At 36.9% G+C, this 12,089-nt stretch overlaps 1 pseudogene; it reads left to right on the top strand.

Annotated features, from left to right (window-relative positions):
- Positions 1-10,310: 10,310 nt before the first annotated feature.
- Positions 10,311-10,983, top strand: LOC132227255 (nuclear nucleic acid-binding protein C1D-like; annotated as a pseudogene).
- The last annotated feature ends 1,106 nt before the right edge of the window (positions 10,984-12,089 follow it).

Below are 12,089 nucleotides of genomic sequence, written 5' to 3'. Positions count from 1 at the left end.
TGCTGGTGCTTATACCTATCCTGTTTTCCAGGCCAGTGCACCCAACCTCCAGCTGCTAGGAATGCTGGCTGATAATGGTTCATAGGTGTCTCCTTACAAGGAGAAAGGCCCTTGTCTGACATTTGCACCCCTTCCTCTGATAGTTCACTCTGTGGTAGTTGACATGAGTGATGAGAAATAATAATGCCTGCCTCAAAGAGTTGTTAGGATGAAATAAGATAGCATATATGAAAATGCCTAGGATGCTCATTGCTAATCTTTAAGGATAGAATCATGTCAGAGTATAGTCATTACTTTTGCACTTTCTAGGTCAGAATTCTGGGTGGAATAGTTGGCACATCAAAATGACAGCTTTTATGTTCTCATACATGGAAAATCTTTCTGAATCCTTAGAGGAAATGCTGCATTATGGTAGTGCCAATGACATGTAAGAAAAGAGAATGTTTTCCTGCAGTATTTCTTCCTTAACAACTTCCTGGAAAATTACAAATATTCATACTTTTAGATAAGTAGAATATTTGGTTTGGCTCATGGCTACTCTCAACCAATGAAAGCTGATTTGAGATTTGGTTTTTAGATTTTAAAAATAAGCAATTCTCATAGCAAATAATAGTGGTAATAATTGTACTATTTATTGAATGGCTATTGTGTATTAATTACTCTACATGCCCTCATCATATTACTTAATCCTTCAAGGTAGTTATAATTACCTCAAATTTACACAAAAGAAATTGGGGACTTTATCATTTAATGACTTGCTGAAATGTCACATTAACGACAAGTGTATCTGACTCAGGTTTGGAAGCCAGGTTTCTTTAACCATATGGTCTATGCTTTGTAGAGCTGAGTTAGGGCTGCGTGAAGATAAGTTCATGATCACATTTTTATTTTACAAATTAGACCCAGGCTTAAATACTAGAACATGGAAGAAGTGTGGGTATCATGCCATGAACTGCTCTTAGCTCAGATATTTACAAAGAACCACCAAAAGGTTTGCTAAAGGAGGACTCTCATTTATTTACTGGTGAATCATAACTTGGATATTGATGGCACAATTATTTCATAAAATATGGTAATGTGGGATAACATTAGGGGTTGCAATACTTACACATTTCACAGTCTGAGGAATAAAAGCATCCCAGCCCCGGGTGCAGAATTGCTCAATTTTTCATGGTCATTGTGTACACATGGTTCAAACATAGAAGGAAAATGTGGGTAATGATAGGTTTGGCCAACTCAGTGACTGTAAAAGATAAACACAAGCTACCAATAGAGAGATCAGATTAACCTGAGTTCAGGAAGCTAGGTAAGAATGTTATTGCTAAACAGAAATATTTCAAGTCTCCCATGAAATATTTTTGGCATTGCCTCCAAATATTTTCAACAAATGCTCTACAAAATTGGTTACTGCTTGAGGAATGTTGTTCATTTTCTCCTTCAAATATGATGCTTAAACAATATAGTACCTTCTAATGTGAATTTACTCCGAAAAGATACTTTAAATGCACCAATGAATGACCCATGGAAATTCTCCCTGAAGTCACATTAATTGTATTCTTAACAATTGCCCAGAATTCATGATGCTAATAATGATTACTTATTAATTTGTATCTGATCTGAGGATTCATTCAGCTTACCTTTACTAGATGGATTGTAATCTTTCTTTTGTCATTCTTTTTTATGTTTATTTTTTCTTAAGGCTAGTCAAATTTTCTCAAGTCATGGGAAGAAATGATAATATGACACAACAGTAAACCGAAGACTAGATGACCTAACAGGGTAATTAAAATAAGTAACAAGTTTAGAATGAATATAGAGATTACTGAAAACTTTCCCAATAATGTTTGGTTACCCATTAGAGCAGTATATTTAAGCTTGATTTTATAGTAGCTCATGTGTCTTGAAGATGTTATTTTTAAGACAAGAACTCACATATCAGAAATTTAAATTCTTTCCTGAAATATGCAAAAGTTTACATTTTCAAAAGTAAACCATATCATGGCCTTGTTATAGTGATTCTTTGAGAAAACTCAACTTTGTGCGGTGATTGGATTGAGGAACTTTCAAGGATATGACATTTACTTTTTCAGACAGTTCCCTCAGATGAGACCAACACTTTTGTGGTTCCATGTATAAATTCATCACTAGGACAACTTCAGAAAGAAATGATAATGATGACCAACTCCTAGTTTACTAGATGGAGAGTCTTAATGCTCAAAGAGATTGAGTAATTTTCTCAAGAAACTCAGGATGTGCCAGAAACCAGTTCCCTGACATCCTGGCCAGTTTAGACTACCTGAAAAGTTCTTTAAGAAAAGGAGAAATTGACCAAAATCATTTAGTAGGTTTAATGAACAGCCTTTAATATTGTAGGTCAGACTACATTATCTGAGGTTAATCTGATCTGGGGAACATGTAATGATATCATTTTAATAGTTGAGAGCTCTACAAATGTTTCATTGTGAAAAAATAACCCAAATCTCTCAATGAAAAGGAAATAAAGAGAAATGTATTTGTTTAGATCAGTCCATAATATACAGACCTAAATCCAACTTAGGTTACTACATAAGGATTCTTTAGGGAGGTCTTCAAATAAATTTAATATTTAGAGCCCTTGTCCCACTTTGTAAGTAGAAATCCCTTATTCATGAAAAATACACCCAAATATTTCTAATTCCTTGAATTGTATCTTCATTTTAGGCTCTGGAAAAAAACACAATAAAATAAAAATATAGTCTATAATGTAGAAAGTGGACTTTGTGACTTCTAAGACAAATCCTAGATATGCCCTTGAGTAGTCCAGTAATTGCTAATTCTTATGCACACTGAGATTACATATGATAAGTTTACCCATTCTGCTGGCATTATCAGCAAATGCAGAAAAAATTGTCAACATTAACGATGCTTTATAAGTGATCTCCTCATTCCAGAATACAAACGCCATAGAACTTTAAAATATTCTGGCAGCAAAAAGGTTTAGATAAGTCTGTCTCAATTATTATAATGCTGAGGAACTTGGACAAACAGGGCACACACAATTATCTTCATAATTTCTTGATTATGCAGGTGTTGTCTACTGTGCAGTTTCTTTATTATGATGCTTCATGGGCTAATGTTCTATTATTAGATGGGCATCATGAGTGAATGAAAGAGATTTGTAGATTCTTAGTCCTGGAAGAGATTTGTAGCTCATGGTATGTGAGTAAGAGGGCAGGCTCTAGAATTTGATATCAGACTTTGAAACTTGCTCAGTTGCTTAGACCTATGGGACCTTGGACAATGCCTCAGTGTTCTCATCTGAGGGCAAATTGAGCATAATAGTACTACCAACTTCTGAAGGCCATCGTGAAGAATAAATGACTTACTACATGGAATGCACTAAAGAAACCTCCTAACTTGTAAAAAATATACTGTTAAATATTCTCTGCTATAACTTCCCAAGATTATCATTTAATAGATGAGGGAAGGGAAATCCATCAGGATCAAACATTTTTCTTTTTATTTCATAGGATAGAAGTTTATCTGCCAAAGATTTAAATTCATATAATGAATCCCAATGGATTCTGCACTTAGTAATGTCATCTGCTGCTGACAGGCATTTTGGACTTTGAAATCACCTTTTCATAAAAAGTGAGTTCAGTCTGACTCATATGATACAGCATAAGATTATTTAAAGTCTGGTGTTGTAAGTTATTGGAATATGTAATCATCTATATTATGTCCCTTTAGAAGAACTGGGAATGCCCAATGACAAAAATAATTTCTTCCCACCTACTGACAGATGCCTACAATTCCCTTTACTTAAAGGATTTGTTCCCTGTTCAAACACACATCTTTTATTTTTATTAGGAAGGACACTTCAAGTTTTATTAATCATTCATGTCAAATTGTGGAAGACAAATAAAAAAATGAGGTTTTGAAAAAGACGAAAAAAAAGAGAGAAAATGAGGATCCTGGGTGTAAGAAATAGAGCATAGAATTGAAGTGGTTTGGGAACTTTGATAGCAGACTTCTCTACAATTTTGAACAGAATTAACTCTCTATATGAATATTCATAAAGGAACATCAGTCCTGGAATTAATGATTATTAGTCTGGTTGCAATTCACTAAGCCATGTGTTGGGCACAGAGAGACCAATCAGATAAGAGAAAGAAACACACACACACATGAATTACAACAATTGTTTAACACAGCAGAGCTGATGGGTTGAGTAGGAGTCAGTAGGAAATTACAGCACCTCTCAATCTTGCAACTAAAGTACCTCCGGTGGCATAGGAGAGTACATATGGAGCCTAGGGATTTGGGACCAGCAGTAGAAGCCCAATGGCCCACATAAGTGTGAAATTCTCTGGAAAGTTTTTGTTTTAACTGAAAAATTCAAGCAACATTTTTTTACTTAATTTTTCCTTCATTAGTTCAATGCATCATAAAAGTAATATTTCAATTTTCTTTATTCCCATTAAAACTGATGTTCCAGGGAGATACCCATCTCAATCCCATGGCTTCTGGTACAATCTGACATTATGCTGTATTACTCTGAAGACCAAGGTACTCCAACCTGGTGCTTGGAGGTATGGAAGCATGCAACCTAATACCTGTGTTCATGTCTTTACTTATTCAACCTCCAAGTTACCTGTATATATTGTTAAAGGTTATAACACATGGATCAAAAGGAAGCAAACATTAGAGTGAGCTACTCTTTCTCCTTCAAACACTAATTGCAACCTGGTGATATACCAATACTGTTTGGATCAATCACTAGTAGAGGGAGGAGAGGCCTAGGGAAAAATTAAATCCACGTAAGAGCTGCATAGTGATCAAAACCCTTTAGAGTTCTTTAGATTCTGTTGGGCCTGACTTCCCTATTTTAAACCCAGTATTTATAGGTTTACTCCTTCTGTACTAAGCAGCATAAACAATGAGATGTTAGTATATGATTGGGGGATAAATAAAGCTAAACTGAAGCACAGTATGAGCATTCTCTACTCTTCCCACTCTCTTCCCCACTTTGGATATTGGTCAGAGTTTGTTATAATGATAACATTGTTTGCTTTTATTTGTGCAATAAAGGAAATCTATAATAATAAAAACATAATATGCTAATTAGGCTGGACAGCTGAACATCCTTCCAGACGACCTTCTGGACAAACCTGGGGCTGTGAGGGCTGAGCCCCTTGCACAAATTTTGTGCATCAGGCCTCTAGTATATTATAATTTGTTATAACTTCCAGGCTGAACTAATATATTATACTTCAAGGTATTTTTTGAGGTTGTGTTTAAAATAATATTGATATCACAAATATCTTCAACTCAGTGTTTAGACATGTCTTATTAAAAATTTTAGTGGGCAGCATTAATACATGTTAACAAAAATTCACTTGTACCTAACACCATGCCTGGCATTTATTGCCATTTAATAAATATTAATTCAACTAGAGGCCCATTGCATGAAGAGATTCATGCAATAGGCTTTCCCTTCCCCTGGCTGTCAGCACCGGTTTTCCTCCGGCACCTGGGACCCAGGCCTTCGCTTCGGCCAGAGCCTTCAGTCTTCACAGCTCCAGCCGGAGTCTTCAGTCTTCACTCTGCTGCTTTGTGTGTGCGTATGCAAATTAACCGTCATCTTTGTTGGGTTAATTTGAACACTCTCCTGATTGGCTGGTGAGTGTAGTGGAGGGATGGTCAATTTACATGTTTGTCTATTATTAGGTAATATTGATAAAAGAAAGAGATACATTAGTGAGTAAAAGTAATCACAGAATCCCTTTTAAGAACATAGTGAAAGATAAAGAAAACACTGCCATAATTATACCCTAGGTGAGTTCTTGATATTTTCTATTACTTGTGTATTCTGGCAAATTAATATATAAGATCAAATCATTAACATTTCAAATAAATGGTGTTGTCACTTTACTTAGAAAAACATTTTTAAATTTTAAATAAGCCAAATGAATCGTTATTTTAATCATTCTGTAATTTTAGCCACCTCTCACTACACAACATTTTGTATATGTGTGTATTTCTATGTACAGCTTTTTAGGTTCTCTGAATTCCAGCTCAGGTTGACTAATGCTGATGAGACTTAGGATATCCCCTTCAGCTAGAGTGACAAGAAAGAACTCCTGAGTTTTTACTTACTGGTTATTGAATTACGACACATGCTTAAGTAAGAGGCTAGAACTCAAGAAAGAGCCACTTGAATTATTCAAGGTAAATCTTGTCCTCCTTCTGTTTTAGGAGAGGGGCGGGGGGCGGGGGGAAAGAAAGACCTGCTTCATCCCCATTCTTCTTCTTATTTATAGATGGAAATTAGTTGAAATGTATTAGTGTTGGCTATCTTTATTTTTATGCTTATTAAATATCTATAAGTCTTCTAGCTAATTGTTGATTATCCATGTGGTACATAACTCTGAATTGTCATTTTTGAGTTCAGCTCCCTACATCTGAGTTCGTGTACTAAATAATTTATGCCCTGATGATTATCGGTTAATGAGAAAAGAAAAAAAAAACAGAGTTGGTCAACAATTGAAAGAAATTATGAGAAATGGGATAACACTGGGGGAATTGTATCACTTCTCCAGCCTTGCTCCATCTGCTTCAGTACTGGGAAGTAAAGTTAACTTCCCATTCTGTCTGGTCCATGCTTGCCTAATGAAAATGAAATTCCTGTCATGATTGTCTTTGAAAACATAGAACAAACAAGAGTTAATTTATCTGCTACTCCAATAGAAATCATTAGCACTTTTAATAGAAATGTATAATTTACAAATTACTAGCATGTTTTAAAAGACTGTCGTGACATCTATAAGCCTAACATGTAAAACTGAAACCAGAACACTTTAGGGAAACACCACTTTGGTTCCTGCCTTCATATGCTTATGGGAAGTTCAAGAAATACTCATTTTACTGAGTTTGGTCAGTTTAGGTTTAGAGTCAACATGCCATCTGTATGGAGGCAGATGTGGTTAGTGGGGTAGTAGAACAGAATTTGTCCCATGCAAAGCTTTCATTAGGTCACATTAAAGGGGGCTTTTATTTCCCATGACACTCTATTTTCCTTGACACGGAGATCCTCACCTGCTACCAAAAATGCAAATAATTAACATATGCAAAAAATTTTAACCAAAATTTTAAGATAAACCTCATGTAATTTCCTGTATATTTTTTTGTGTGGTTCCTAATAGCAAAGTTAATGAGAGATGTTCATATAATAGATGATTTAGCTACAGGAAAACAATGCCTTATTATTTTTATTCTTTGAAGCATCGGCCATGGGAAATTTATTGAGGAAAGGGACTTTAGGAGGAGAATTCCAAAATCTTCTGGAAATTCCACATATGGTCAAGGGACTCAGACCCATGACTCCTGGAGAGTGTCAGCAATGACATTGCGTAGGAATTGTTATTGCATCATGGCTCAGGAATCTATCACAGAGGAGCCCACAGAGGAAGCAGGCTTTTACGGTCACTGTTACCACTTGGTTGCTGGGCCAGGAGGACACATGGAAGACTTCCTCTATTCGGGAGATGTATTATTTGCTTACCATGGACCAGGATCTTGGGGTTCAGTTCAGACCCTGTTTCATTGAAATTACTGTCAGGAGGGGAGAAAAATAAAATCACTAATAATACAGTATATTAGGCCACAGCAGTGGGACTTAACATCTATTTCCTGAACAAGCAACATCATTTTCACCTATGAAATTCTAGAAATGCAAATTCCTGCCCCATCCCTTCTGAAACAGAAACTCTGCAGGCAGATTCTTATAATTTGTGTTTCAACAAGCCTTCTAGGTGATTCTGATATACCCACTAGGCTCAAAGTAGACTCACAGAATAAGGGGAGAACAGATTGGGAGACCTGAACCCAGATGGTGGCAGGTTGACAGCAGAGGATATTGTGCCTGGACTTTGTAAAGATAAGCAGTTTGTTGAGAAAAAAAAAAAAAAAACAAAAGAAGGGAATAGGGAGCAGTGGAAGCAGAGTATTCCAGAGAGTACAGTAAGCTCAAAGAACCAAGAATGGAAAGACTGAAGCTGAGGGTGGAAAAGGAGACAGACAGATCCAGAGAGGAGTATGTAGAGATCAGAAGAGGCCCAGTGAAGCAGGACTTCTATAATGACGAGGGACCTAAACTGTGTCTTGAAGACCATGGTGTCCTGTAGACATTGAAATTAAATTGCATGGTTAGGTTAGCATTTTAAAAAGTTCACTTGGCCTAAATGAGTGGATGGCGGAGGAATGAAGCTTGAAGCTGAACCAGTTACTAGATTTCTATGATGATCCAGACCAGAGAAAGGAGAGCTTAGCCTAGTGTGGTGGGGTTAGGAAATGGGGAATGGTCCCAAATAGGGGAGGGATAGTCAAGGGCGGGGAAAAAAAAAAAGACACATATGTAATACCCTTTGTAATACTTTAAGCAATTAAAAAATATAAAAAATAAAAATAAAAAAACAAAACAAACAAACAAACAAACAAAAAAATAGTTACTTGGTAAAACCACATCCTATATAATAAAAGCCTAATATGCAAATTAAACAAATGGTGGAACAACTGGTGGAATGACCAGTTGCTATGACGTGTACTGACCACCAGGAGGCAGACACTCAACACAGGAGCTGCCCCCAGCCTGCACAGCCCCAGGCCAGCCAAGATGGGTGCCAGTGGTGCCAGTGGGGGCCCTCCAATCACCCCATCAGATGCCCCAGAGAGGGAAGCGACCAGCAGTGGAGGCAGGGCAATTGGAGGCAGGGCCGGCCAGTGAGAGGGCAGTGCCAACTGGCCAAGGTGGGTCCCAGCAGGCCCCCTCACCCAATTGCCCCACAGATCAGCCCTGATCACTGGCCAGGCCTAGGGACTCTACCCGTTGCATGAATTTCATGCACCAGGCCTCTAGTATTATAATATGTCACAAATGCTAAAGCTTATTATTTGTAGGTGTGATAAGAAAAGCTGACAAGAGAGTGGAAAGAGAAATAAATAGAACTAAAAATTGTATGCACAGTATGACCCAGTTTTTGAAATATATGTTCATAAATACATGTACAATATTGGAATATATATATAGAAATGTCTTTATCTCTGGGTGATGAGATCACAGATAATTTTTGTTTTCTTATTTCCCAAATTTTCTACACTAAAAGTGAATCATATTTATAATCAGGAACTATAACTATAACTATAACTTTTAGGGAAGAAAGGAAGGAAAGAAGAAAAGGGGGAGGGAAGGAAAGGAAGAAAAGTGGGAGGAGAGGAGAAAGAGTCCTATTTGAAAACTGAATGGGATAATATATGGGAAGTCAGAATGGTTCTAGAAATAGAGGTAAATTAGAGTACCTACAGGAGCCTTTTAAACTTAACCCACCTAAAAAAAATTACCTATGCAGCAGGCCTGACAGACTATGAGATGGAGCTCAGACATATTGTCAGGAAGCAAGGGGTGGCAGGGGGAGATGGGGAGAATTGGACATGAGTGGGAGCCAGTTAGGGGAGTAAGGAGGTTGTGTCCTCCTGGACTGTCCATTCCACTGGTTTAGCCAGGTCTACAAAAGTCACAAGAAGGCGATGTGCACGCAGGGAAGTTGTAGTCTTTGAGTCTGACTTCTTGGATAGAGGCTATGCTGCTAAAGCTATGCCAAGGATGGGCTGCCCAGATCCTGACCCACCCCAGGCCCTGCCTCATGGATCCAGAGCTCTTGGTGCTTTATAGTTGTTGAAATAAGTTGATCATTTGTGTTGCAAAAGAGGGGTGCTAAAGACCATTCTTTCATTGCCTTGGCAGCTACTTTTTTTTTTCTGGACCAATTTCTTTGCTATAGGAAATGACAGTTCTAAAATAATGATGATGATGATGATGATGATGATGATGATGATGATGATGATGGGAATCTATGGGCGATTGGGTTATGCTTATCAGGGATCTGGGAGTGTCACTACTGATGACAGAAAGGTTTGGGATCATGTCATTCATGAAGTAACAAGTGGCTAGAATTTCAGGAAACCATAATAACAATAATGAATACTGTCACTTGTCACTATGATAAGCACTTTACAACATTATTATTTAATCTCACAACAACCCTATCAGATTGTTGTTGTTTTTAATATACCATTTACAGAGGAGAGAGACTGAGGCCTCAGACACCAGTGATTCTACTGAGTGTCGGGGCCTTGCTTTAAAACAAGATCATTTTTATTAAAAAGTCAGTACTGAGAGTTCTGAATATGAATGTTTATGGTTGCACAACAATGAGAATGCACTTAAGGTCACCGAATGAACCGCACACTTAAGAATGGTTATGGTGGATTGCTTTCCAGATGACAGAGTGGAAGGCCAGTGAGTTGGTCATAATGGCAGAAGAAGAAATGAATGAAGACTATCCAGCAGAAATCCATGAGTATTTATCAACATTTGAGAATTCCATTGGTGCTGTGGATGACATGCTGAAGACCATGATGTCTGTTTCTGGAAATGAGTTGTTACAGAAGTTGGACCCACTTGAACAAGCAAAAGTGGATTTAGTTTCTGATTACATATTAAATTCAGTGTTTTGGGTTTATCTGGCAACTCAGGGAGTTAATCTGAGTTAATCTGAGTTAATCCAGTAAAGCAGGAATTGGGAAGAATCAGAGTGTACATGAACAGAGTCAAGGAAATAACTGAGAAGAAGGCTGCCAAGCTAGACCAAGGTGCAGCTTCAAGATCTGTGAAAAATGCCCTCTGGGAACCCAAACCTAAAAATGCATCTAAAGTTGCCAGTAAAGGAAAAAGTAAAAAATAAACTTTTGGCTTTGATGTACACATGTTCAAAAAGTACATCATTTTTATTGTTTAACACAAAACAGATGGTAATTATGTGACAATGCAAGATTTAAATGTATTTCTTATTGAATTCATATATAAAATTTACATTTGAATTTGTAATGCTAAATACATTTTACCCCAGAAAGATGACGTTATCTTTATTAATGTTCCTATAGCATACTGTGAGGTTTTCAACACTGTGGTATATTTTATATTTATAGTTTACTATCTCTTTTGACAGGACTCTGGTTTCCTTATATAGGTCAACCTTTCAAGTACTATTTTATAAACAACCCTTGAAGTGTAAGTTCAATGTTCTTTGTAAACATTTGTCTATTTTAAATGAATAAATGACTTTATGAAGTATGCTTTTTGAAGTCTGAAGTTATAAATACATAAACAAGAAAAATTGAAATGACTTAAATGTGTGTTTTTTTATGTTTTCATGATTTTGGGGAATTCCCTCTTTTGATATTTGAAGTGTGAATTTAAGACTTCAAGGTTATACTTTAACTTTTGGCACTCTGCCTATATGTCCCATTTGAAGTAAAATATATTCTCATTAATTGTGGATGGGAAATGAAGTTGTAATTGACGGCTGAATTTTGGCATAATGGCTACATACTACCAATAAAGGATGTCAATGTGTAAAAAAAAAAAAGAATGGTTATGATATTAAATTTTATATCATATTTTTTACCACATTTTTTAAAAAGGCTAATTAACTATCGCACAATGTACTATGTATGATGTGCAATGTACCATCATACATCATATTGTTATATTCAAAAGATATTTTGATGTGATCATTTTAATAATCCTTGGCATTAAGGAAATGCCTGCTTTTTGAAGAGAAAAACAGGTGTCCTACAATCCTCCCTCATTTCTTTCTTTCTCATCTACTTTCTCATCCTTCCTTTTCCTTCCTTTCACTTCTCCCCATTCTAAACAAATTATTAGAGGGACAGACTGCCCCCCCTCCTCAACACACACACACACACACACACACCGCACAGGAAATGAGCAAGTGAACTGACACAGTTCCTAAGGAATGAAAAAAGCCAAGGGACAGACCCCGTGAAGCCTAAAACCCTGGCTGCACTTCCTAAAACTCTCCCAGCCCCACCTTTTAGGCAAGTTTGCAGACAGGAGTGTGGTGATGCTACCCTCTGACCACCAGGTGGGGTTTTGTATTGGGACATACTGGATATCACAAGGCTTTCTTTTATTAGCCTTTTCCACGTAGAAACCTTTCTACACCTAGATATGATTAAGGACGACCCTA

The sequence above is a fragment of the Myotis daubentonii genome, chromosome 1 (assembly GCF_963259705.1).
Source record: "Myotis daubentonii chromosome 1, mMyoDau2.1, whole genome shotgun sequence".
Lineage (NCBI taxonomy): Eukaryota > Metazoa > Chordata > Mammalia > Chiroptera > Vespertilionidae > Myotis > Myotis daubentonii.
This window is presented reverse-complemented; position numbering and strand designations above follow the sequence as displayed.